Source organism: Procambarus clarkii, chromosome 70, assembly GCF_040958095.1.
Source record: "Procambarus clarkii isolate CNS0578487 chromosome 70, FALCON_Pclarkii_2.0, whole genome shotgun sequence".
Classification (NCBI taxonomy): Eukaryota; Metazoa; Arthropoda; class Malacostraca; order Decapoda; family Cambaridae; genus Procambarus; species Procambarus clarkii.
The window spans coordinates 23461883-23486882 of record NC_091219.1 but is presented as its reverse complement, the minus strand read 5'-3'; the positions used below and the strand labels follow the sequence as shown (position 1 = coordinate 23486882).

At 47.3% G+C, this 25000-nt stretch overlaps 1 long non-coding RNA gene across 2 annotated transcripts in view; it reads left to right on the top strand.

Annotated features, from left to right (window-relative positions):
• LOC138356065 (uncharacterized) overlaps window positions 1–25000 on the top strand; it is a 280831-nt gene that overhangs the window by 66189 nt on the left and 189642 nt on the right. For both annotated transcript variants that reach the window (XR_011224160.1, XR_011224161.1), the window contains one exon: window positions 21026–21149. This is a non-coding gene — a long non-coding RNA (uncharacterized lncRNA). The remainder of the gene's footprint in view (window positions 1–21025; window positions 21150–25000) is intronic.

Genomic DNA, 25000 nt, shown 5'->3' with positions numbered 1-25000 from the left:
TCACACCGGGGTGGTGCTTAACGGCCCTTCTTACTGAACGTTAACTACGTGCATTTATTTGTCACTTTATATTAACCTACTTATATAGCTGGTATAACTTATACAGCCGCCCTAGACTATATGAAGGGTCGCATAGTGTGTGGGAAGAGGTAGTGGCTGTGTGATAGTGGCTGACCCCATCTCGCAGGCTGGTTAGTGCCACAGTGATCAGGATCACTGTGGCACTAATCAGGAGCACAGTGATCACTAGTCCACACTGGCCAACATTATGACCATGTCCTCACCATCACCAGCAATTATCTTCCTGAGAACACAACTCCGTAGTTCACAACTCACTTCCTGAGAACTAATTACATGTCAACCACACGTGGGATATCCTTCACCACTCTCCCAGAATACCATTCAAAGAAAAACACCTCTGGTATCCCAAAAGGATTACGATCCTTCCTCACGATGCTCGAATTGCAAACTCTCGCTACAAGCAGGTGATCGGGAGGTTAATACACATTGTGGAAGCGTAATTTCTCCCTGGCGCCGGAGAAGAATTAGGCAAACATTGAATTCAGATATTGAAATGTGTTGCCAAGTGTGTTCGTGGGACTAAACTTTGGCGATTACACTCCGCAAATATGGTGTCGAAGGCTGCCACGTATTTCAATTATTTGTGTTGCTCTTGTGTTCACGATGACAGACAACGAGTGAGTGTTGCCAGGACAGGCAGAGTGTTGCCAGGACAGGCAGAGTGTTGCCGGGACAGGCAGAGTGTTGCCAGGACAGGCAGAGTGTTGCCGGGACAGGCAGAGTGTTGCCAGGACAGGCAGAGTGTTGCCGGGACAGGCAGAGTGTTGCCAGGACAGGGAGAGTGTTGCCAGGACAGGGAGAGTGTTGCCAGGACAGGCAGAGTGTTGCCGGGACAGGCAGAGTGTTGCCAGGACAGGCAGAGTGTTGCCAGGACAGGGAGAGTGTTGCCAGGACAGGCAGAGTGTTGCCAGGACAGGCAGAGTGTTGCCAGGACAGGGAGAGTGTTGCCAGGACAGGCAAAGTGTTGCCAGGACAGGCAGAGTGTTGCCAGGACAGGGAGAGTGTTGCCAGGACAGGGAGAGTGTTGCCAGGACAGGCAGAGTGTTGCCGGGAGAGGCAGATTGTTGCCAGGACAGGCAGAGTGTTGCCAGGACAGGCAGAGTGTTGCCAGGACTGGCAGAGTGTTGCCAAGTCCTCCTCATTAATTTTCCTAATACCTTACACTGTCTACATCTCAAGGAGTCAGAGCTGTAGGCTGTTACCTCGTGTATGTTGCCCTTATGTACTGGTATAATATTAGTGTTGAGCCTGGCTGCTGGAGTGGACGTTGGCCGTCGACGTTTGTAATCTTATAAGTATTTGAGTCTTTCAGGAAATGTATTGACTTGGTGGGAGGCGGTCGGTGAGATGACTCAGACACGGAGGGAAAAGGTGGTTAGGTACAATATTGAGAGAGAGAGAGAGAGAGAGAGAGAGAGAGAGAGAGAGAGAGAGAGAGAGAGAGAGAGAGAGAGAGAGAGAGAGAGAGAGAGAGAGAGAGAGAGACAGAGACAGACAGAGACAGAGACAGAGAGAGAGAGAGAGAGAGAGAGAGAGAGAGAGAGAGAGAGAGAGACAGAGAGACAGAGAGAGAGAGAGAGAGAGAGAGAGAGAGAGAGAGAGAGAGAGAGAGAGAGAGAGAGAGAGAGAGAGAGAGAGAGAGACAGACAGACAGACAGACAGACAGAGACAGAGAGTAAAAAAGATCCATTGTCAATCCTCTTACACGATTTTTTCCACTTTTTTATAGCCATTTGTAGAATCCTTTGTTTAAGTTCTCTGCAACACCTCTCCCGTTGATATACTCTGCAACACCTCTCCCGTTGATATACTCTGCAACACCTCTCCTGTTGATATACTCTGCAACACCTCTCCTGTTGATATACTCTGCAACACCTCTCCCGTTGATATACTCTGCAACACCTCTCCCGTTGATATACTCTGCAACACCTCTCCTGTTGATATACTCTGCAACACCTCTCCTGTTGATATACTCTGCAACACCTCGCATGCGGTGTTGCCAACAAAACATTCACCCAACATAGGTGATTTATCGTGTTATCAACACATACTTATTGTCCTTAACATTCCCACCAATTAATTTAATATTTATTTGCATATATTCGACTAGTTGTTATTTATTTGTTCACAAGGTATTCTCACCGCCCCTATGCTTGAGCCACATAGTGTACCAGGCTCGGTGCCTTCTTTTGATAATTACTTTCTGGCACCTCTATTCTTGGAGGAAATGATTTTAATATAATTCCCACAAATTGTGGCTCTATTGCATCTTAGTATCATTGAGGACACGTTGACCTATATAATAGGTAACAGGGTAACAGGTAACTAGCTCCCTTTTTAAAGTGTTGTCTCTAATGAGTCTTCTGACCTGTGGCACCAGAGGTCAGGTAGTGAGGTACACCACTGTCACTGGTACACCACTGTAACTGGTACACCACTGTCACTGGTACACTGTTACTGGTACACTGTCACTGGTACACTGTCACTGGTACACCACCGTCACCCCTGCTCAAGGACCAGCAGTGACTGACCACTCCCTACTATATACATACGATGCAAATAGCTCCGTAAAATACCCCATGATTTTCTTCCCGTGCCACGATGGTCATTTAAGTAGTCGTGTTGATTCGTGTTTATTTAAAGATACAGATAATTTAGTGTGTCAAAACTGCTAACCAATCTAAGACGCAGTTTTGTTAAGGTCTTTCTGAGAGGTCTTGGGAGCGGACGAGCACCCACACAAGGCCTCACCCTCCCTGAACACTTAATTATTTTGACCAACTAGAACATTTCGAGCCACACCGACCCACTTGTTGTGGGTCGAGCACGGTGCTCAGAAGGTGACAACAATACACTGCTGTATTTTAACTACACTTTCCCCCCTCAACCACGCAGTTTGACGGTTTGGTCGATAGCACTAAAAATGAGAGAGGAGAGTGTGTTTACACAAGTGATGAGCAGAGATCACCAAGGCTTTACTCTGCTCTACCAGCCTGCCCCTCACTCTACCAGCCTGCTCTCACTCTACCAGCCTGCTCTCACTCTACCAGCCTGCCCTCATTCTACCAGCCTGCTCTCACTCTACCAGCCTGCCCTCATTCTACCAGCCTGCTCTCACTTTACCAGCCTGCTCTCACTCTACCAGCCTGCCCTCACTCTACCAGCAGTCTCCCCCCCCCCTCGCCGGCAGCAGCTGGTGTTCACAGGTACACAGTGTTCACCTGGGTGAACCTCCACCCTTGTGACCCGTCACCTTCAACATGTCTCAGGTTGTACGTTCAGTAATGTAATATTCAGGTGTGCGAGCTTTTTGTAGTGATTTAGGTGAGTGACATCTTGTTCACTCCTGACCTTTTTGCGTGGTGGTGGTGGTGGGGGGGGGGCGTGCAAGTTTGTTCTATAAGGAAGGTGGAGAGGTTATTTTAAATTTTATTATGAATTAAGTTGAACTGAATTGTTTTAATATGCATGCATTTGTGGAATTAGTTTAATTTTTGCTGTATACGTAAGTTGGTTTACTATTATGGTCATACAAGGTGGTGACACGTATAGGTCAGACGTCACATGACTCATCACTTACATTATCCAGTGAGATGAGACCTATGTTGTCATGCATCATTGAGCTGGGTCTTACCCTGGCCGCGGGATGTCACCTGGTTGTTGGACGTCAGAGAATGAGGGTCCTTGACCCCGCAGGACCTAAGTTTGGAGCAGAAGTAATGACATATTGAGTCAGGAGTTACCGCAAGACCCACTTATATGCAGATGTGGTTGTCGCTAAGAAGTTTGTTGTGGAAGACTAACACAGTGGAGAGTCGTGTGCCACATGGGAGGAGATACTGCTCTATGGCCGTGGTGGAGGTGACGTTAGGTCAACGACCCGTCATCTACACGTGGCTGGACTTGAAGAGTACATCAGGTGGAGTGTGGAGGAGCACCTCGGGTTAGTAGCACTGTATTATTCTGCCAGCACTCCACGCCTGTCACTACTAAGGTCATATTTGGTTTACTAGAAGTTCTACAGTTTGTGATAATCAGCGTTTATAGCCGCAGTCGTATTGAAGTGTTGATCTCCGTCTTGACAAGAGGAGACTCAGTAAACCCAGTCCTTCACTACTCAAAGATGACGAGTTGTTGTTGTTAGCTTTAAGGGCGAGGGCGGCAGTGGTGCCAGATGAGCCGCGGTGTTCCCATGAAGGGTAAAATACAAAGCCTTATGACTTTATACAGTTCGCAGGTCAGCGGAAATTGGTGCAGCTTGGTGCGGATAAACACACCGGTGGGCACACGTTTGGCGAGGAGCCCACCACGACCTGAGGGCACACCAGGAGCCCACCACGACCTGAGGGCACACCAGGAGCCCACCACGACCTGAGGGCACACCAGGAGCCCACCACGACCTGAGGGCACACCAGGAGCCCACCACGATATGAGGGCACACCAGGAGCCCACCACGATATGAGGGCACACCAGGAGCCCACCACGACCTGAGGGCACACCAGGAGCCCACCACGACCTGAGGGCACACCAGGAGCCCACCACGACCTGAGGGCACACCAGGAGCCCACCACGATATGAGGGCACACCAGGAGCCCACCACGATATGAGGGCACACCAGGAGCCCACCACGACCTGAGGGCACACCAGGAGCCCACCACGACCTGAGGGCACACCAGGAGCCCACCACGACCTGAGGGCACACCAGGAGCCCACCACGATATGAGGGCACACCAGGAGCCCACCACGACCTGAGGGCACACCAGGAGCCCACCACGACCTGAGGGCACACCAGGAGCCCACCACGACCTGAGGGCACACCAGGAGCCCACCACGACCTGAGGGCACACCAGGAGCCCACCACGACCTGAGGGCACACCAGGAGCCCACCACGATATGAGGGCACACCAGGAGCCCACCACGACCTGAGGGCACACCAGGAGCCCACCACGACCTGAGGGCACACCAGGAGCCCACCACGACCTGAGGGCACACCAGGAGCCCACCCCGACATGAGGGCACACCAGGAGCCCACCACGACCCGAGGGCACACCAGGAGCCCACCACGACCCGAGGGCACACCAGGAGCCCACCACGATATGAGGGCACACCAGGAGCCCACCACGACCTGAGGGCACACCAGAAGCCCACCACGACCTGAGGGCACACCAGGAGCCCACCACGATATGAGGGCACACCAGGAGCCCACCACGACCTGAGGGCACACCAGGAGCCCACCACGACCTGAGGGCACACCAGGAGCCCACCACGACCTGAGGGCACACCAGGAGCCCACCCCGACATGAGGGCACACCAGGAGCCCACCAAGACCTGAGGGCACACCAGGAGCCCACCCCGACATGAGGGCACACCAGGAGCCCACCACGACCTGAGGGCACACCAGGAGCCCACCACGACCTGAGGGCACACCAGGAGCCCACCACGATATGAGGGCACACCAGGAGCCCACCACGACCTGAGGGCACACCAGGAGCCCACCACGACCTGAGGGCACACCAGGAGCCCACCACGACCTGAGGGCACACCAGGAGCCCACCCCGACATGAGGGCACACCAGGAGCCCACCAAGACCTGAGGGCACACCAGGAGCCCACCACGATATGAGGGCACACCAGGAGCCCACCACGATATGAGGGCACACCAGGAGCCCACCACGACCTGAGGGCACACCAGGAGCCCACCACGACCTGAGGGCACACCAGGAGCCCACCACGATATGAGGACACACCAGGAGCCCACCACGACCCGCCAACTCCCTACACCTTCCGGCAATGTTAGCGCCGAACAACGTCGCCCAAACCAAAGTGTATCAACTTGCCCGTGACTGGAGACGATAAGCGCACCAGGCGCCGCAACAATCCGGGCCGTTGAATACGAATGCCTGACAGCAATATCGAGACACAATGGGTAAAATCGCGTCACGTGTTCCTTCAGTTCCTAGACAGAGCAAGCGTCCAGACGTGCGGTCGTGGCCAGGACTGGACCAGGCGTGTCCGTAGATGACGTAACACCTCGTCCTTACTAGTACGCGACAGGCTGAGGAGCTGCCCCGGACCCTACAGGTACATGTGTTGTGACGGGAGTAAGGTGAGACGCCCGGGGTCCCTCCTCAACCCCGCCAAAGGGAGCCGGTCGGCCGAGCGGACAGCACACTGCACTTATGATCCTGTGGTCCTGGGTTCGATCCCAGGCGCCGGCGAGAAACAGTGGGCAGAGTTTCTTTCACCCTATGCCCCTGTTACCTAGCAGTAAAATAGGTACCTGGGTGTTAGCCAGCTGTCACGGGCTGCTTCCTGGGGGTGGAGGCCTGGTCGAGGACCGGGCCACGGGGACACTAAAGCCCCGAAATCATCTCAAGATAACCTCAAGATAGCCACCTGCCCCAAGTTGTCACCCACAATTTTAATGGAACTGTATTTTAGTTCCGATGACTATTGCTAAATATTTACATCTTGAGATTATCTTGAGATGATTTCGGGGCTTTAGTGTCCCCGCGGCCCGGTTCTCGACCAGGCCTCCACACCCCCAAGAAGCAGCCCGTGGCAGCTGACTAACTCCCAGGTACCTATTTACTTCTAGGTAACAGGGGCATCAGGGTGAAAGAAATTCTGCCCACTCTTTCTCGCCGGCGCCCGGTATCACAGGATCACGCGTCCAGTGTTCTGTCCGCTCAGCCGCCGGCTCCCTGGCTCCTACAGAACAGACGCTAAGCTTATCGGAGATATCTTAATTGTTCCATCTATATATTCAACTACAATATGTATTGGACTGTGTATTTTGTTTCATGTGCTAAGATGAGAAGGGTTTTAAGTAAATATATATATATATATATACTTGTTTGAGTAGGGATATATATATACCTGTTGCTAGGCAGCTAGACACAGAGTAAATTGGCCCACGTTTATATATGGTGGGAAGCGTTATACAGCGTTACCTTATTAATAAGGTGTGTCAAAGTTATTTTATTAGCCTGCAGTCTTACTTTATAATGAACTTGTGACCAGGAAAAGTCGATTTAAGCGTGGATTAAGTTAGGTTACTTTACTGGGTAGTAATAAACATAAGTATACCGGGGAGTGTTGCAGGTCATGTGAGACAATAGGAGTGAGGTGTGAGTGTACACACACAGCTCCACTCTCGCCTGTGTGGCTACACTCTACCATTAATACACTGCAGCGCTCCCCACACCTCTTGTGACACCCGGCAACTGTTGTCATTAATGTTGTGTTCTTTTCTCACTGGTGCACCTGTCTGGTCTCCCTCATGCCCGCCCGCATACTCTCTCCAACATGCTGGCAACATGACTCAAGTCCACAAATGGGTAAATCAATTTTATAAATGGATAATTAGACTTAACAAATTTGTAAAATAATTGTGCAAATGGGTAAATAGATTTTACGAATGGGAAAATAGATTTGACAGATGGGGGAAAAAAGATTCAACAAAGGATAATAATAGAATGCTAAAAAATATATATTTATCTTTAAGATTTTATTTCGAAAAGCAAACAATTTGTTAAACACAGGTTCCATAACTGGAGCGGAGAACCCCGGGGGGTATTAACCCGACTCGCTCCCTGGGACGTTTACTGCACACTGAGACAAATATATCAGTGTGAGTGTGGGTGTGAGTGTGAGTGAGAGTGTGAGTGCGGGCTCCCTCGGGCAGGTCAAAAGGCGTCCTGCACAGTGATCTATTCCTATGTTGTTATGAAAGAGAGAGAGAGAGAGAGAGAGAGAGAGAGAGAGAGAGAGAGAGAGAGAGAGAGAGAGAGAGAGAGAGAGAGAGAGAGAGAGAGAGAGAGAGAGACAGAGAGACAGAGACAGATGCATAGTACATAAAAACATACATACGTACATACATACAATACGTAAGTGTAAGTTTTCAGTTACAATACATAAGATATGCTTCGTCTGTGTAAGTGATAAATACATGGTATGAGGAGCTAATTAAATCTGGCAGTAAATCATGAGAATGACGCAAGGACGAACAGTAGGACGGAAGGAAGGAGAAAAGGAAGGAGGGAGGGACGGAAGGAAGAAGGAGGGAAGGAAAGAAGGAAGGAAGGAGGGAGGGAGGGAAAGGAGGGCAATAACCGTTGTGTGGTGGGTCTTGTGGTCAGTGCTGGCAAGTCACAGTCGGAATTAAGATTGTAGGAAATATATTGTCTGGGGGGAGGCTGTCAGAGATGGGTTCATCCCCCCTATGGCTGGAGTGCTGGGCTGCCCTGCTCCTTATTGTCCAAATTGCATTGCTCCTCTTATGGTCGTGCATATCCTTGTTGAATGTCCTGACTTCCAAGACGAGCGTGTCTTGCTTTCCGACCGTCTCTCGTGGTCACTTGTCCCTCAATAGAATTCTTGGTGAATCGGATACTTTTGATATCGTTCGCCTTATGCGTTTCTGTTCTCGTATTGGCCTCCTTGGTGATATTTAGCGCCCTCTGATTATTCCACACATTTGGTGGTGCTACATAGCCTTCCCGGTTTAGTGCCTTCTTTTTGATAATTACTTACTAACTGGTGTCCAACTCCTAGAGTACCGAGGGACGCGCTCCATCCATCCCACTTGTCTGCTCTACTCTTCAACTACAAGATAAAGTGCAGTGTTGTCACAGAGGATTACCAGAAACTTGACCATCAGACTCATCATTTTACTTACATAAAAAATACTTGATAATAAAGAGTCAGGACAGGAATGCGAGGAGATAAATAAAGTAGAGGAGTCACCTGCAATAACAAGGACTTGTCAAACAATACGGGTCCGCATTCCAAGATTGTCTCACCCTGAACAGAAATTCCAAATACTATGCATAACATTGAAAATCTTATGTTTCTTCCTTGATACACATATATTTACAAGTATTATTTATACAGTAGAGTTTTACAGATTTAATAGCAATAGAAAATGTTGAAGGATTTTAAAACTTGAATAAAACTAGTTTTTTATATTCATAACTAATTATTTTACAGACTAAACAAACATACTTCAGTAAACAAAAATATTAACTACAATGCCAGGGTATTGTGAGTCGGGTTATCCAGATGAACACTGTACGAGAAGTGTGTGTGTGTGTGTGTGTGTGTGTGTGTGTGTGTGTGTGTGTGAGACTGGTGGTGTCTTCCCTTGTTCCTGGACACTCGGACCACTGCTGCAGAGGCAACCATGCAACTCTGTTTCAATCTCAACTCTACTTCCCTGCTTCGTTTTCAAATGTAACAGTTGAAAAGTGTAACTTGCAACAGAGTTGAAAAGTGTAACTTGCAACAGAGTTGAAAAGTGTAACTTGCAACAGAGTTGAAAAGTGTAACTTGCAACAGAGTTGAAAAGTGTAACTTGCAACAGAGTTGAAAAGTATGATTTGCAACAGAGTTGAAAAGTGTGACTTGCAACAGAGTTGAAAAGTGTGACTTACAACAGAGTTGAAAAGTGTGACTTGCAACAGAGTTGAAAAGTGTGACTTGCAACAGAGTTGAAAAGTGTGACTTGCAACACAGTTGAAAAAGTGCGAAAGATATGTCGACACAAATGGAAGCAATACTTGGGTAGCTCTTTCTCCCACTTCAGTAGGCATCGCACATCAGGGGCTGAAACTCTATGATTGATTTCTCATCGAACACATCTCTCGCCTCAGAATCAGTCTTCAGCTCCAGAAATTCATCTTGACAATCATCATGAGCTTTTCCAAATGACGATATGAATGGATTTCGCACCAAATCCTCTTCAGTGAGTTGAGGAAAATATCAGCTGAATTAATTTTCCAGTGTAGTCAAATGCTGCAAAATTACATTTTTTGCAAATTCTGGATATTCTTGGTCATCACCAAGATATTTTGACCGATCTTGGTTTTTATCAGAAACTTTATGAACCAGCAGCATGAACTGATGGCACTTTCTAAAACATCTTGATTTTTCTCTTCCATTTTTCCAACATTCTTATGAAAACTTTCATCAAATCAATGAATTTTTGTTATGTATGTATCACTTGCTTGCATCTGAAGATTCAGTATATCCAACTGCTCAAAAATATCAACCCAACAGGCAAGGTGCGTGATACATGCCTTATCACCCAACCAGGCACTAAATTCCATCGTACCCTGAGCTTTAAAAAATAATTTGAGCTAAGTTCAAATACTCGCTCAGTAACAGTTGCTCTTGAAAGCCATTGAACATTAGTGTGGAAAAGAAGCAGTTGATGGCCTGCAACATGTCAACACATAACTGCTTGAAGAGTCGTTTTGAAAGCTCCTCATTTGACACAATTTACACTTGAATTGTTTGATCCAAGACCTTCCCTGGTGGAGCTGGAAGTGTATGTACCTTTCATTTTTGGCCCTCGCTTTTTCACACTAACTTGAAATCGAGATTTTGTCCCAACATAGCTGCTATTTCAGCTCTACAGCCTCCACCGGCGTTACCGCTACAAAAGATTTTCTGATTCAGATAAAAAATAAATATTTTCCAAAATATCCAAGGCCTTGGCAGTTGTTTCCAGCGAACAAAAGAGAAGCTCCTCTTTAAATGAACCTGAATGAACATGTCTTGCAAACACCAGCAACTGCGAACACGATGCCATGTCAGTCGATTCATCAAATTGGATTGAAAACACGCCAAGTGCTGCAGACTTGTTTCTCTCAGCAACTTGACTCTTGATGTCAATGACCGTATCGCTGATTCTCCTTTCAACAGTGCCATTTGATAGTAGCACTATTGCAAGTGTTTTCTCCAATCCATTTCCCAACACGATTTCCACCATTTTGAGAGCGCAAGATTGTATCAAAGCTTCCTCTGTTGAATGTTGGTTTTTCTGCCTTGCTTCCTCCAGCGCTACGACACAAGAAGCTTCGGTAACGGTGTGGTTCATGTCCTGTATTGCTCCCGCTCTTCCTGCTTCATAACAACATGAGAATTTAGCTTTTTGATATTATATCCATGACGTTCGAAAACACTTTTGTCCTTGTCCAAGGGTTGAGGACGAACATTATGCAAATAATGCTTCAACTAAGTTGGTTTCACAAAATCGTTTGACAAAGTTTTACTACAAATGATACACTGAATCCTTTCTTCTCCAGTGATAATGATGGATGTGCATCCATATTCAGTATATGAATCATCGTACCCTCTTTTTTGACACGCATGATGGCCTCCAAAATCTGTGAATTTAACAAGAAAAAGACATATATAACTATAGTCACGTGAACCCCCTGTATAGTAGTGGAACTGCCTTTTCTATTCACCCTCAATGACTCAGTACTGGAAGGTTCACCTCTACACCAGACCAGAGGAGCCATCAGTCCTGCCTCCACAGTTACAAACACATTAAGATTTCAACTTAGATTCAACTGAGCAGAAGAAGTTGTTAAACACATGGCAAAATCTTATTGAAGCGACCATACGAGTCATAAATACTCATACTTCGCCCAAGTAAAACAGAAACAAGCAACACTTAGTGGGCCAGCCAGAGGCTTAGGGCCCGCGCAGGAATATCCCTGAAAAAAAATCAGTCCTGCCACCTCTCCGTACCCCCCAGGGCCTGGCACGGCCTGGTACGACTCGGCGCCAAGCTGGGCGCCTCCGCTAACAAGTAGTTAGCCTTTGCAAACAAGCAGTTAGTCGTCTTCAACTAGTTGTGTAGAGCCTGAACACAAAGGCACCGCCAGCTACAAACTAGCAGTTTGCTACCAGCACTTATTACCACCTTGCGTTGACACCAGCTGTGAGTCATCACTGCCAGACTATATAAAGGGCACCGCCTCCCTAGGGAGCCAGTCTCTCTCCTAGTGCTCTTGGATCACCTTAGTCTCCTGCAACGCCGTCTGCTGCCAGCCCACCTCGTGTGCTGGATGTTGTGGTGGTATGGTAGATGTCGTCAGCACGTTTAAATGTTGTGGATCTCTTGGAGTTCCTCCGCTTCCGGACAGGAACCAAAGACGCAACAGGCGTTTCCCCTCTGGATCGCCACACTGAGTCGCCGAAACAAGAAACTGGCAGCTCTTGAGCATCCGGTGATGTCGATGAGCCTGGAATCCAATTCTTTGAGAAATCCCAAGGCACTCCTTTCCCAGGGGCCGAGTGTCTCAGACGCTATGGGAATGAAGGTGTATTGACCTTCCAATCGCCTGTATTTGACTGATTTTGCTGTTTCTCTGTGGTTGGCCGCCTCACCGCCCCGTTGATCCCAGCACCAAAGTGTATGTAGGTAGGTGTCAGTCAGGGTAGATACACATGTGTAGTCCCACACCAGCAGTCTGATCCTTTTCCAGGGGTACATTGTGATGCCATCTGGGCGAAGTGCGAGTTCATCCGGGCTTTGGTCCCCTTGGATGCGAGGTTCTCTCTCCGCTGGGCACTAAGACAAGGCTCCTCTTAATGATGTCTTTGACCTTGTTGTGTCTTGCATGCCAGCCAATTCAGGAATTTTTCCTGAAAAATTGAAATTCAAGAAAACTTGGCTTATTAGGCATATCGGGCCTTGCATAGTAGGTCAAGAACTGCATTCTGGCTACTAGGTACAACCTATGCTACTAGGTTGCATAAACCACAAGTGAAGATTAACAATCTTTGGACAACACCCACCAGTGGGCCTCGAACCCAGAAAGCACAACTACCTTCCAGTAGCTGCCATAACTAGTACGCCTTAACCCACTACACCATCAGTCTGATGGTGTAGTGGGTTAAGGCGTACTAGTTATGGCAGCTACTGGAAGGTAGTTGTGCTTTCTGGGTTCGAGGCCCACTGGTGGGTGTTGTCCAAAGAATATATATATATATATATATATATATATATATATATATATATATATATATATATATATATATATATATATATATATATTAAAGGTTATATATAATAAAACTCCTGTTTTATTTTATATACAATTTAACTTATAAAACTGTGCGCTGCACAGTATTCCCAGTTTGGTGCTTTCTTTTAACAATGACTTTTGAAATTCTAATAATATTTTGGGGTGAAATATTTTTTATAGTTTGTGAATCTTAAAATAGAGTAATGCCATTTCCGCGCACCTTAGTAATTAATATTTACTCGCCATATTTATGTTGCGCGAAATCATTTAAATTTTTGGTTAATATAATTTATTCTTAGTCTGAGCCAGAGTTACCTTGCACCACCATGTTGCTCTCATCGACTGTGACAATTCTTGCAAGCTTATAGACTAATGTAAGACTTTTAGACTTTTAGACTAGGTCAAAGATTGGCAACTACCAGTGTGCCCTAGCCTATGGTACACGGGGATTGGTCATCTATAACTATAAATAATGCAGTACGTAAAATGTGTGACAATAAGATCCCACTTACCTCGTAACACCCAGAACACACACACACGAAAGCTCAGGTGTACGAATCCTCACCTGTGGTTCATTTCCATCGTATTCGGAGAGAAAAACGAGAAAGCAAAGATGAAGCGTCCCAGAACAGGTAATTGAATTCACGAGACCAATTTCATTTTGGGCGCCAAAATCCGATGTTATTTTAGTTTTTCCCTGACAAGCGAAGGTCGTTAGTGAGTCAAAACAAGCGAGATTAGCCTGCCGCTGTTAGCGAGGGAGAAAGCCGGGAACCGGGGACTTTTCTGGCAACGTGTGTGTGTGTGTGTGTGTGTGTGTGTGTATGTGTGTGTGTGTGTGTGTGTGTGTGTGTGTGTGTGTGTGTGTGTGTGTGTGTGTGTGTGTGTGTATTCACCTAGTTGTGCATGCGGGGGTTGAGCTCTGCTCTTTCGCTCCGCCTCTCAACTGTCAATCAATCAACATTTTTTTTTCATATATACACACCCCCAGGAAGCAGCCCGTAACAGCTGTCTAACTCCCAGGTACCTATTTACTACTAGGTAACAAGGGCATCATGTTGAAAGAAACTGCCCATTTGTTTTCCGCCATCGCCGGGGATCGAACCCCGGTTTCCAGGATTACGAGTCCTGTCCTCTCAGCCACCAGGCGCCCTAGTGTGGCGCCTGGTGTGTGTGTGTGATTACCTATTGGTAGGTAGAAGATGAGAGCTACCACCCTGATGGTGTCCCGTCTTCCCAGTACTCTTCGTCAAATGACACTTTGAAACTACTGAAGTTTTTGGCAGCCACCGTCTTCTCGCTTAACTTGTCCCAACTTTCTACAACTAAGTTTGTAAAAGAGAACTTTCTTAAATGTTTTCGGCACCTTTGTTTCCTTAGCTTGAATCTACGACCTCTGGTTCTTGAAGTTGCAGGTTTCAACAATTCCTCCTTATCTATTATGACGATTACTGTTACTATTTTGTACATAGTGGTCATATCTCCTCTTTTTCTCCTATCTTCAAGCCTTGGCATGTTGACCGCCTCCAGCCTCTGCTGTGGTCCTCTCCCAGAGCCCCGTGTGGTCCCCTGGTGACGGCTGACCGTCCACAACCTCTCCCAGAGCCCCGTGTGGTCCCCTGGTGACGGCTGACCGTCCACAACCTCTCCCAGAGCCCCGTGTGGTCCCCTGGTGACGGCTGACCGTCCACAACCTCTCCCAGAGCCCCGTGTGGTCCCCTGGTGACGGCTGACCGTCCACAACCTCTCCCAGAGCCCCGTGTGGTCCCCTGGTGACGGCTGACCGTCCACAACCTCTCCCAGAGCCCCGTGTGGTCCCCTGGTGACGGCTGACCGTCCACAACCTCTCCCAGAGCCCCGTGTGGTCCCCTGGTGACGGCTGACCGTCCACAACCTCTCCCAGAGCCCCGTGTGGTCCCCTGGTGACGGCTGACCGTCCACAACCTCTCCCAGAGCCCCGTGTGGTCCCCTGGTGACGGCTGACCGTCCACAACCTCTCCCAGAGCCCCGTGTGGTCCCCTGGTGACGGCTGACCGTCCACAACCTCTCCCAGAGCCCCGTGTGGTCCCCTGGTGACGGCTGACCGTCCACAACCTCTCCCAGAGCCCCGTGTGGTCCCCTGGTGACGGCTGACCGTCCACAACCTCTCCCAGAGCCCCGTGTGGTCCCCTGGTGACGGCTGACCGTCCACAACCTCTCCCAGAGCCCCGTGTGGTCCCCTGGTGACGGCTGACCGTCCACAACCTCTCCCAGAGCCCCGTGTGGTCCCCTGGTGACGGCTGACCGTCCACAACCTCTCCCAGAGCCCCGTGTGGTCCCCTGGTGACGGCTGACCGTCCACAACCTCTCCCAGAGCCCCGTGTGGTCCCCTGGTGACGGCTGACCGTCCACAACCTCTCCCAGAGCCCCGTGTGGTCCCCTGGTGACGGCTGACCGTCCACAACCTCTCCCGGATCTCTCTCCTTGGCTGAGGTGTTTTCCCTCTTCTGCAGTCCACTTCGGAATATCGAGAACTATTCAAAAGTAGAACAGAGTAGAGAAAAGTGAACAATGGAGAACAAAGAGGACATATATGCATATATGTCACATTGTTTACGTTGAGTTCCACCTGCTGTGTGTTGCTCCGCTCCGCTGGTCTAGGTCAGTGTGGAGGGCAATACAGTCCTCCGAGTCCTGGACTCACTCTACCTATTTAACATCATACACAAACATTTTCATGTATTTCTGTATTCTCTCTGACAGGTCATTTACATAGATAATAAACACTGCCGGTACAAGAACTGAAGCTTGAGGTACTCTGCTAGTAACAGTTCCATAGTCAGGTACAGTGTTTCTGATCATAGCTGGCATTTTTGTGTTAAAAATTCACCCATATTAGAAATCTGCCTGTCAGATTTCCTTGAAATTTAGAGGCAGATTTTCTACCCTTTCTTCCCCTCCTTCTGGTGCCTTTGTTGGCTGTCCCTTCTGTTCCATTTCACCTGTTCTCCGACTCTAATAGACGTAGAAGTTTGTCTTCTTCATTACTGCTCCCAATTAGCTTTTGGTGCGTCATCGAGGGTTCCTTTTTATCATTTGTGTGTCTTCCTTTGAGAGGTCTCTCCTTAAAGTTTTTCATCCTCATCATTTTACAATATCCTGATATTTCTAAGCACATTTAGCACTCTCAATCCATTTAGCATTAACGATAAAAGTCAATTGTCATCTTGTTCATATTTACCAATTCTCCAAACATTATCTTTTGTTTTGAAGTCTTCTCATATGCCGTCTATTGTATCAGTGATCTTTGCCTCTTGTGTGGCTCTGCCTCCTAGATGCTATCTCCTTTTCCTTTCATCCAACCATTATTATGGAATTGCTTTTATCCACTGTCTATTGTACTAATTTATTGTTGAATGGGAGTTTTTTCCCCATTATCTGTCTAATGCCTGTTCTCTTCTGTTTATAACTTCCTTACACACTTCTTTGGGTGTTTATTTTCTCTGACAACTTACCCACAGGTATCTCTATCCATACACCTTTCCAACTCCTTGGTCATCACCTCCATTTAAGCTGGCCACAAGTTCATGCTCTCTCTCTCTCTCTCTCTCTCTCTCTCTCTCTCTCTCTCTCTCTCTCTCTCTCTCTCTCTCTCTCTCTCTCTCTCTCTCTCTCTCTCTCTCTCTCTCCCCCTTCTCCCTTTCTCACTTTCTATTCCAATATTATCATCTTTAATCTGTAAACCTATTGAATTTGGAGCTGTGAATTTGTTTTTAACATTTTACTATTCTTCCTCCATTGGCTCAGTTTTTTGTCGACGTTATATCCTGTTTTTAGTACAAGCACACACACACACACACACACACACACACACACACACACACACACACACACACACACACACACACACACACACACACACACACACACACACACACACACACACACACACACACACACACACACACACACACACACACACACACACACACACACACACACACACAAGCTCATCAAATTATTGTTTAAAAAGATGAATTAATTATTGAACAATTAGTTACAACATATTGCCTAGTAATATGACCTGACACGCCAGTTGTCGCAGCATTCAAATATATATAATGATTACGAAACCAAATTAACATAAATTATATGTATACATTTGTGTTGATAAATTTAAAGTTGGTGGATGAGAAACTTTACCATCGACTGTGACCTTACAGTGACTGGCGGGGCGGTGACTGTGTGAAGTGCTCCCCCTTACCTTCACGGCCAAATCTTGGCAAATGACTTTATTATTTTTAATTTTTTTGTATTTTGTTGCAGGGATATTCCTGCGCGGGCCCTAAGCCACCGGCTGGCTCACAAAGTTTTATTTGTGTCTGTTTTACTTAAGCGGAGTATGAGTATTTATGACTCGTATGGTCGCTTCAGTAAGATTATGCTAGAAAGTGTTTAACAACTTCTTCCGCTCTGTTGAATCTAAGTTAAAATCTTAATGGGTTTGTAACTGTGCACTGTGTTAGATAATGTTCCAGTGGTCTGTCGGGCATTTCTCTACAGTGCTGACATTTCCTCTCATCTTCCGGAACCTGTAAGCCTAATTCCCATGCACATGGGTATCCAAGCCTGATGCGATGTAAGTGTACTGCTGTTGCTCTACTGCTTCCTTTCATCAAACTAAGTGGTTCGTAGTTGGTTGAATTCTTGTACCAACCCGCAGATCCTGAAGTTGCAACTGCTGTGTTGTGGTCACTGTACATCTTTTGCATTGCTCTGTTTCTAATTACTTTCTTAATCTGTGATAGACTCTGTGGTATGTAAATGTCTACATTTCTTCTCTTAGTTGCAAGTTTTGCAGCTTCGTCTGCAATGTCATTTCCTAATATTCCTACATGACTTGGCACCCAGTTGATAAGTACCCGTCGGCCTTGTCGTTTGAGTGTTTGATATGACATTTGATAAAATGGATGTTATCACGTATGTGTTCTTGATGCAAGGTTTCAATGGCAGTTTTCGAATCTGTATGTATGATAACATGTTGTCGATGTTCAACAAGAGCATGTTCCAAAACCTTTTGAATACCGTTGATATAACAACAAAACAAAGTTGATTAAATGTTGTTCCAAGGTCGATTTGATATTACTATTGCATGTTCTGTGTGGTGAGAGTCACAGTAGGTGCTCAGGTTGGAACAGGAGCAGTCTTGGCCCCTTGCCACGCCGGGGACAGGTCAACACTCACTCTCTCTTATTTTGTGCATTTCTTTACGTAGTTAAACTGATATGAAAACGAGACCAGCTGGTATAAGCTGCGGAGGGAGGGTCATGGCTCCTCTTGACCGTCCTGCTGGTGAAGCTGCGGCGCTGAAGGTAGTGGTGACGGAGCTAGTGGTGACGGAGCTAGTGGTGACGGGCCTAGTGGTGACGGAGCTAGTGGTGACGGAGCCAGTGGTGACGGAGCCAGTGGTGACGGAGCCAGTGGTGACGGAGTCAGTGGTGACGGAGCTAGTGGTGACGGAGTCAGTGGTGACGGAGCTAGTGGTGACGGAGCCAGTGGTGACGGAGCCAGTGGTGACGGAGTCAGTGGTGACGGAGCTAGTGGTAACGGAGCCAGTGGTGACGGAGCCAGTGGTGACGGAGTCAGTGGTGACGGAGCTAGTGGTGACGGAGTCAGTGGTGACGGAGCTAGTGGTGACGGAGCCAGTGGTGACGGAGCCAGTGGTGACGGAGTCAGTGGTGACGGAGCTAGTGGTGACGGAGTCAGTGGTGACGGAGCTAGCGGGTGACACCCGTACTGAGCGCCGGATCTCAACTCCATACCGACATATCGTATATACATGACTAATGGATTTTGGATGATGTCTGCATAAAACAGTTTTGTGATATGTTAATGCGAGTGTATATGAGTGTATGCTCACCTGTTTGTGCCTGCAGGACCGTGCTTCATCCCCGAGGCCCTGGTTTTCCTGTTGTCAGTCCTCTAAAGCAATGACAACCTATCTACATATCTGATGGTGTACTTAGTTTTGAATTTGCATATGTAGTTGGCTACGACTATAGTTATATCCGGTTCAGATCATTTCTGCACTTCCCTTAGTTTAAATATGGGTAGACCTTTGAGATACCGCCGGCTTCCTGTCCCTGTCGAGGGTAATAGTGAGAAGGTGGCCCTCAGGTAAATTTTCTTTCATCTGTGCCTTATCCTTTCGTCAGGGCACTCTTAGTGCATTGATTTTTTCCTGTCTGTGTCATCTTTTCTTTGTCGTCTGGTCTGTAGCGTCACTACCGTCAGTCACATTGTCCCCCGCCACTCCCACCTGTCTCACCTAGTTCACTCTCACCCTTACTTATAATGCGCCTTTATTTGCTAAGTTTTTAATGTGTGTTTTTTTAAGTGTGTCCACGATATCGCTGCATAGTCGAGGACGGAGCTCCTGGAGGTTGTGTACAGAGTCCTACACACTTATCGTTATTCCTGAAGGGTGCACAACCACTTGGACTGAACCGTAGAGCGACGGTTTTGCTTATTACAGGTCGGCGTTCAATCCCCAACCATCCAAGTGGTTGGGTACTATTCCTTCCCGCCCCCCCCCGTCCCATCCCAATTCCTTATCCTGCTCTCTTTCAAGTGCAATATAGTCGTAATGGCTTAGCGCTTTTTCTTGATAATTACCTAACCTATTCCTGTAGGGATGGGCTGTTATTGGTGAGTGTGAGGTGAGGCTGACGTCATAGTAGTCAGGTGTGCCTCATGTGTGGAGGTGTCTGCTGCTGGACACTTGTTTACACGTGTCAGGGAGGTGCTTCCTCTCACCTTCACCTGCGGGTCTCTCTAGTACTTCCTAGTACGCGCTACTAGCTAGTACTCGGCTTCGTCCTCGTCTCACAATCGCGAATCCTGGGTTCGAATACTGGGCGAGAAAGAAATGGTTAGATACATTTCCTGTTTATACATCGCCATGCCTCTGTTCACCTAGCAGTAAATAGGTACCCTGGAGTTATATTGTTGAGGGGCTTCATCCTGGGGAGGGGGGAGAGGGAGGGGGAGTGGGGGGAGGGAGAGTGGGAGGGGGGGGGAGGTGAGTAGTAGGAACGTGGGAGGGACCAACATGTAGCTAAACAAGGATACAAAAGAATGCAGAATAACCTTTTATTTTACACTGTTGTTTTATATATATATATATATATATATATATATATATATATATATATATATATATATATATATATATATATATATATATATATATATATATATATATATATATATAAATGCTTGTTAATCCACCCAACAAATCCGTTGATGAAAGAACTACGGTTTAAACTTGAGTCACACAACCCGTCTTCGACTCAAGTCCATTACATCCAGCGGCCGACCCCACAGACGCATTCATAAATTTTTACATGCTATTCATTCCAAACGGGAATTTTCTCAAATATATATTAATATTATAATATATTAGTATATTGTGTATATATAGGCATAGGTTAGGTTAGGTGTTAAGGTTCTGTTGGCGAATATTTGTATTTAAAGTACGTCGGTGAAGCATCTATAGAACTGTGGTTCGAACAGGGGACATGAGCGAAGCACTTGTCCCGGAAGTGTTCGGACGTCATCAGTTGTGAGTCGTGTGTAAACCGCTTTTCATTCATGAACAGGCAGCCCGTCCTCTAAACAAAGGTTAAAAGTCCCTTCCATACACCCGCCAACCCCAGGTGTTTATGAATGAAAAACGGTTTACACACGACTCACAACTGATTTCGTCCGAACACTTCCGGAACAAGTGCTTCACTGACGACTTGTGTTCGAACCACAACGCTGTAAATGCTTCACCCACGTACTACACCTACAAATAATTACCAACAGAACCTAAACACCTAACCTCACCTATGCCTATATATGCACAATATGCTAATATATTATAATATTAATATATATTTGAGAAAATTCCCGTTTGGAATGAACAGCATGTACAAATTTATGAATGCGTCTGTGGGGTCGGCCGCTGGATGTAATAGACTTGAGTCGAGGACGGGTTGCCTATGGGGACCTAGTCAACAGTAAGGTGTTTGTTGTGCAAGAGTGACAGGACGTTCAAGGTGCTCTGATTGTGTGACAGAAATTTCTGCTCTGTTACAGAGGTCCGGCGACGACCTGTTTTACTGGTCGGTTCTGGAGCTGAAGAGTAGAGGAGCTGGAGTATGGAGGAGCCAGGTGGATTACGTGCGACGTGCTCCAGTCATCACGCCAGGCTGCCGGCTCTGTGAGTACCCACACACATTATTATATTGTGCCACGATCGTCAGGTACTTCTGTATACAATAGCAGAGTACCTCAAACTTCAGTTCTTGTTCCGGCAGTGTTTATTATCTATGTAAAAGACCTGTCAGAGGGAATACAGAAATACATGAAAAGGTTTGTGTATGATGTTAAATAGGTAGAGTGAGTCCAGGACTCGGAGGACTGTATTGCCCTCCACACTGACCTAGACCAGCGGAGCGGAGCAACACACAGCAGGTGGAACTCAACGTAAACAATGTGGACATATATGCATATATGTCCTCTTTGTTCTCCATTGTTCACTTTTCTCTACTCTGTTCTACTTTTGAATAGTTCTCCTTATTCCGAAGCGGACTGCAGAAGAGGGAGAACACCTCAGCCAAGGAGAGAGCTCTGGTAGAGGTTGTGGACGGTCAGCCGTCACCAGGGGACCACACGGGGCTCTGGTAGAGGTTGTGGACGGTCAGCCGTCACCAGGGGACCACACGGGGCTCTGGGAGAGGTTGTGGACGGTCAGCCGTCACCAGGGGACCACACGGGGCTCTGGGAGAGGTTGTGGACGGTCAGCCGTCACCAGGGGACCACACGGGGCTCTGGGAGAGGTTGTGGACGGTCAGCCGTCACCAGGGGACCACACGGGGCTCTGGGAGAGGTTGTGGACGGTCAGCCGTCACCAGGGGACCACACGGGGCTCTGGGAGAGGTTGTGGACGGTCAGCCGTCACCAGGGGACCACACGGGGCTCTGGGAGAGGTTGTGGACGGTCAGCCGTCACCAGGGGACCACACGGGGCTCTGGGAGAGGTTGTGGACGGTCAGCCGTCACCAGGGGACCACACGGGGCTCTGGGAGAGGTTGTGGACGGTCAGCCGTCACCAGGGGACCACACGGGGCTCTGGGAGAGGTTATGGACGGTCAGCCGTCACCAGGGGACCACACGGGGCTCTGGGAGAGGTTGTGGACGGTCAGCCGTCACCAGGGGACCACACGGGGCTCTGGGAGAGGTTGTGGACGGTCAGCCGTCACCAGGGGACCACACGGGGCTCTGGGAGAGGTTGTGGACGGTCAGCCGTCACCAGGGGACCACACGGGACTCTGGGAGAGGTTGTGGACGGTCAGCCGTCACCAGGGGACCACACGGGGCTCTGGGAGAGGTTGTGGACGGTCAGCCGTCACCAGGGGACCACACGGGGCTCTGGGAGAGGAGGCTGTGCCACGTTGCCTAACTTCTCAGCGCTGTTTAAATACGTAAATGAAGAAATATTAAATAAACTATTCACTGGAAAATGCAGCAGTGGTGTGGTGCCCACTTCTCAAGAAGCACATAAACATCTTCCCTCCCCCCACACACACTCTCCTCATCTCCCCCAACACCAACCCCTCCTCATCTCCCCCAACACCAACCCTACTCATCTCCCCCAACACTAACCCTCATCTCCCCCCCCCCCCACATCTTCCCCACCATACACGTCACCTGGTAATGTTTCACTTGCCATTATCTGGAATACGTAAATATTTAAACAAATAGTAAAGCCTTCGGTCCCTGGATATTCCACATTCGCCTAATTTGTGAAAGGGTTTCATAGGGGCTGATCCCCTGTGTGTGGGGCCTGGTGTCCCACCCTCGACACTATACAATTACCTTTAATCCTGCAAAGTTTAACGAGGCCAGCCCCGAGCTCTTGGTCTCCAGCCCTGCACAGGCAAACATACATTCCATTTTATAGATATAGGTAAATATACACTCTCATATACAGGTATCTCTCCCTATTACTGTATCCCATTTGTCTTCCCATCAATATATTCCAGTGCTCTTCCCAGTAATATATCTGTTATCTTTCTCCTTACTCCCTTCTCCCACATCTATCCCTCCCACACTATCAAAGCAACCCCCCCCCCTAAACCCTTAACTGTAAACCAACGATGTCCCTCGGTTTTTTTTCCAAGAAAGTCCGTGCTTGTAAATCACTAGAGTCCCCCACCATTCTCCGCCACCAGAGACAGCTTATCATCCCGCTGGAAATATAAACATATGAGAGAATAAAATAATAGACAAACAGAGAGGCGGAAATAAATACAACCAGAATAAACAACTGAATCCGTTTTTCGTTCTTCTTAAATTCCCTACAGACAAAGCTCCCACAATACGAAAATCGTCCACGATATATCAAATCACCTTTAAAGTTGGCAGCAAAATAAAGAAACTGTTTTGGATCCGCCACCAGCACTCGGACGCCAGTTGCACTGACCTAAAACTTTTCTGGAGACCCGGACTTGCTTTCTTTTTTACCAGGTTTCAGACAGTCAATGTTTACTAAACAACAAAGAAACATCACTGCATCAAAAATTACTTTTAAGAACACAACAAGCTGTAAGTCATGTCATATTCCTTGGTGTCTTATTCCTCTGCCAAACCTTGGTGTCATATTCGTCCTTGACTTTATTGACTTCGAGAAGCGGAATTCTCGAAGTCAATAAAGCCAAGGACGAATATGACACCAAAAACGTTAAATATAATACAATAACTATATCATAAGAAATTGTATTATCAACGACTTCGCAACCGGTATTGTATTTAATCCAAAATAGCATTAAATACAAGCCACACAAAATCTTACGGGCAGGTCAGTGGCTGCCATTGTTTGCGGAAAAATAGAGGAACTGTGGAAGATCCGGCACGAGCACTCAGGGGCGGGTTGGTCTGATCTGAGGTCCAAAGGAGACCATTTTGTGATAAAGATGTTGATGCCTCGTGACCTCCAAGTATTCACCAAGAATGCATTGGATGAAGAGAAAGAATGTAGTGCGTGGGGAGGCTTGCAATGAGTGGGATGAAATGCAGTGGTTGGGATGGAATGTAGTGAGTGGGCAGGAATGCAGTGGGTGGGAGGAAGTGCAGTGAGTGGAATGGAATTCAGTGAGTGGCATGGAATACGTTCCCCCGACAACCTCCTGCAATTCTGAGGGTCAAACGGCCACTTGCCCCCTTCTCTTCCCTTCTTACCCCCCCCCCCCACCCCACGCTTACTCATTACCCATCCACTTTTTTTTTTGCCTTCCCTTCCCCTCTACCCCTCCCAACACCACTCTCATCTCGCCATTCACTTCCTGATTACGTTCTCGCCCTCTGATCCTCCCTCTGTGTGTCTGTGTTTACCTGAATGTGTGAGTGTTTCTTTCAGATTCAAACTCCTTATCTTTTCCTATCTCTTTCTGTCTCCTTTTTTTTCCCTCGCCATGTCACTTTTTTATTTAGTTCCCCCATCCATTGTTTTTCATTTGCCCTTCCTCTCACCGTAGAGGTCATCTCTCTCTCTCTCTCTCTCTCAGCTGCATCTAACACACAGATGAAACATTGTTAACACAGCTCCTTTTTTTATACCAAATGAAACTCTTTTTATCAAAAAGAGTCGGTGCAATAATTCCTTTATTAGTCAAGTGGTTCTGATCAAATTATATAATATATATATATATATATATATATATATATATATATATATATATATATATATATATATATATATATATATATATAATATGAGAGAGAGAGAGAGTGAGTCTTCCCTCGGGTGGGCGTATAGTGGTGTGGAAGTGGAAGTTAAGGGTTCCATAACCCGGTGACTGTCATATGATGCCGTACTCGAAGCGTTGTAGTTCGCGCCATTATTTCTACAGCTTTCCTTATTTCAACACTGGCTGGGCTGAACTTTTTCTTCGATTTTTATCACCTTTAGAATGTACAATATTTAGTAATAAGTCGTATTCTCATACTTGTTAAACAGTCGCAAGATCTCAACGTTCATTCCCAATAAAAGTGGTCACTCTGTACAAGGATC